Source organism: Cebus imitator, unplaced genomic scaffold, assembly GCF_001604975.1.
Source record: "Cebus imitator isolate Cc_AM_T3 unplaced genomic scaffold, Cebus_imitator-1.0 Scaffold175, whole genome shotgun sequence".
Lineage (NCBI taxonomy): Eukaryota > Metazoa > Chordata > Mammalia > Primates > Cebidae > Cebus > Cebus imitator.
The window spans coordinates 115,196-118,406 of record NW_016107490.1 but is presented as its reverse complement, the minus strand read 5'-3'; the positions used below and the strand labels follow the sequence as shown (position 1 = coordinate 118,406).

Here is a 3,211-nt window from a genome sequence, read left to right as displayed (position 1 = left end):
GTTATTACCTTTATATTAATGACTTTTATATTTCTCTTGGTCTTTCTCTCTTTCTCTTTCTGTTTCTTCTCTTCTTCCTTCTTTTCCTTTTTCTTCTTTTCTTCTTTTTTTTTAACCTGAACATATTATTTGGTTTATTAATTTTAAATTCTTTTTTATTATTACCTGCCTAATATCTATGCACAGTGGAATACTTGCAAATCTTTACCAACTGATATTCACAGGAGTTGGGAGAGAAAAAGCTATGGTGTGTTGATTTCAATGATGGAAATATTCCTACTATGGCCAGTGTCAAGCAACCAACATGATGTCACTAAATGCATTCAGGGTCAGAAACACAGATTTGCATAATCACTTCTTTCAAACTCATCTGAGCCCACTCCAGTATACCATTCTTTGTGCCATATCCAAAAATTCATCCTACTTTCCCTTCTTTCTCTCTTATTTCTCACCCAATTTGAGGGCTATATAATTTCTACTTTATACATAAAATACACAACATTTACCTATAGCCCACTTTGATTTAGATTAATACTTAAAATTCTAAAAGTTTAATATTTATTATCAGCCCCCACCTGCCCCGACCACTTTTTTATTTTTATTTTTTGATACCTCCAGGTAACCTGCGATGGAGTAAGCTCATCCTCACAAGGCTCAAGGCAGAGTGTTCCTGAGTCTTTTCAGGTCTTAAGCTATCTTTTTGTAGACTTCATATGATACAGATTGGTCAAATATAAAAATTTTAGTTCAAACTTTCTTGAGTTGTTTAAAATTGTTGCATTTTCTAATAGTGAGTTATATATCTATAAAGTCAAAATTATTTTTTCTTTACCTTTACATTCTATTACTTAGAATATTCTCAGAATCGGCTGAAATATTTCAGTTATTCCCAAGTACACAGAATTTTCAAAGTCAGTGCAGAATTTCTTTTATTTAAAAACATTTTTAACTCCATGTTTTACATATTAGTTATTTTCCATGATTTTTTTTACTAGTCTCTCTAATTAAATATATGTTGAATAACTTTTGCTTAGTTTATGTAGCTATCATTTTTTATAGCCACATTCATTTTTATTTAGTATTTCTACTTTTAACTACTGATTCATATATTAAATTGCTTTGACTATTTTTCTATCAAATCCATCCTTTCTTATGAATCTTTTAAGTTAATATTTCTGAAATAATTTTGTTTTTTCCTCAATGTCTTTCTTTTTTCTTCACTTTTCATTTTGATTTTTAAAAATTTTTGTTTGAAATGTGTTGCCTTTTATATCAGTGTATTTCTGTTTAAGCATATTTTAATCAGGTAGAATTGTCATGCTAAAGGTTTTTCTGCTTCATAGTTGGAAGTTGAGAAAGATTGTTTAAATTTTCATGGTCTGTTTTCTTCTACTACTGCAATTTATTAATATTGCCTGGTGTTCAGTACCTTTCTAACTATTTCATATTTTTCTGCACCAGCCAGTAAAAGGAATGATGTGAGATAGGGGTTTAATAGTTTTCCAACATTCAGAGGTGTGCTTTTCTGTTGGTTAAGTGAAGTGCAGTTACTATACCAAATGGACCCCTTTTATGGCTAGGGGAGGATTTATTCTTTCACAGGAGTGTGGTTCTTTACTGTGGTTTCTTTCTTTTTTTCTGCTAAACACCAAGCATCCCAGGATAATATTCTCATGAAATGTTTTCATCTCTCTGTCAAAAGATTTCCTAGTTGCCAGTGGTCTGATTCATGTTTCAGACTTGTTTTCAGTATTCTTAAATTAGCATACGTGTCACACTTTCTCGGGTGAGAAAGATTTCTTCTGTGTTCCAGCACTAATGGACGCCCACTTCCTCTTCACTGTCTCCTACCAATCATCATTTACCTTTCTGTTTTGGTGACGACTCAAGACTCTGCTGGGTTTTGATGTTTATTTTTCTACTTATATGTGTATCAAAGTTCGTGTTGTTATTATTTTGTCTCCTACTTATGCTTTGAGCATAAGTTATGAGTAATTTTATTTGCTCCCCTGTTTGATGTCTATGTGTGATATATATGAAAGGAAAAAGTGGATATGTATGAAAAGACTGACATTTCATAGGTCTTCTTTATCACAGAGAAACTGGAAGTACATCTCCCCCAACATACCACACCAATATTTACCTTTATAATCAGAAAACTATTTGGACTATGGATTTATATGATGGAATTTAATTATAAATGTGTGGTTTTCTATAAGATTTCCAAGAAAATTAACATGAGTGTAAAAGCAGACAAAAATAGATGAGTGCTAGAACTAGGAAAACCACTTTATTACAATTCTTTCAAAAAACTTTTAGTAGATAAACCTCAGAATTAAAGAAATCTTAGTGGGCACACTCAGCATTCCCCTGCCAGTGAAACTGCAATTTACATTTAAATAAAGAAAATTAACTGGATGATAAAAGAGTTCTACTAATATGCACTGGAGAGCTCAGAGCTCTCCAAAAATAAGAATGATCAAAAGAAAATCAATGTATTTGCAAGCATATTTATAATTAACATAGATGTTTTAAAAAGTAAATTTGGGATCTAATGACTCTGAAGAAGAAGAAAACTAGTTTTCTAAAATAAATTTACAGCAGTAACAACAAAGACATTAAAAAAGTTCCAATTCATGTTCTCAACCAAGACTTACATGTATGAAATTTGAACAATCATTTTTTAAAAATAAGCCAGATCAAGAGAAATATTATGAGTACGAAAATAAAATTACAATATCAAGAAAAACACAAAAAGATACTAATAACACTTTAAACTTATGATCATAACCTCACATGGACTGCCCAGTAGTGCCCAGCAATTACATGACTTTTCTCTAGTGTGTTATGTTTAGTCCCCTTCCAGCTCTTAAGTGATTGATGCAGTCTTTCTGCATCATTGAAATTAAAAAATGAAACCATTGGTAGGGCGCAGTGGCTCACACCTATAATCCTAGTACTTTAGGAAGCCAAGGTAGGCAGATCACCTGAGGTCATGAGTCAAGACCAGCCTGGCCAATATGGTGAAACCCTGTCTCTACTAAAAATACAAAAACTAGCTGGGTGTGATGGTGCACACCTATACTCTCAGCCACCCAGGAGGCTGAGACTGGAGAATCACTGGAATCCGGGAGGCGGAGGCTGCATTGAGCCGAAATCTCACCACTGCACTCCAGACTGGGTGACAGTGTGAGACTCTTATCTCAAAAAA

The 3,211-nt window shown here is 32.9% G+C and overlaps 1 long non-coding RNA gene across 1 annotated transcript in view; it reads left to right on the top strand.

The window, feature by feature from the left end:
• Nucleotides 1-616: 616 nt before the first annotated feature.
• LOC119473667 overlaps nt 617-3,211 on the top strand; it is a 51,289-nt gene continuing 48,694 nt past the window's right edge. The window contains exon 1 of the long non-coding RNA XR_005202873.1: nt 617-684. This is a non-coding gene — a long non-coding RNA (uncharacterized LOC119473667). The remainder of the gene's footprint in view (nt 685-3,211) is intronic.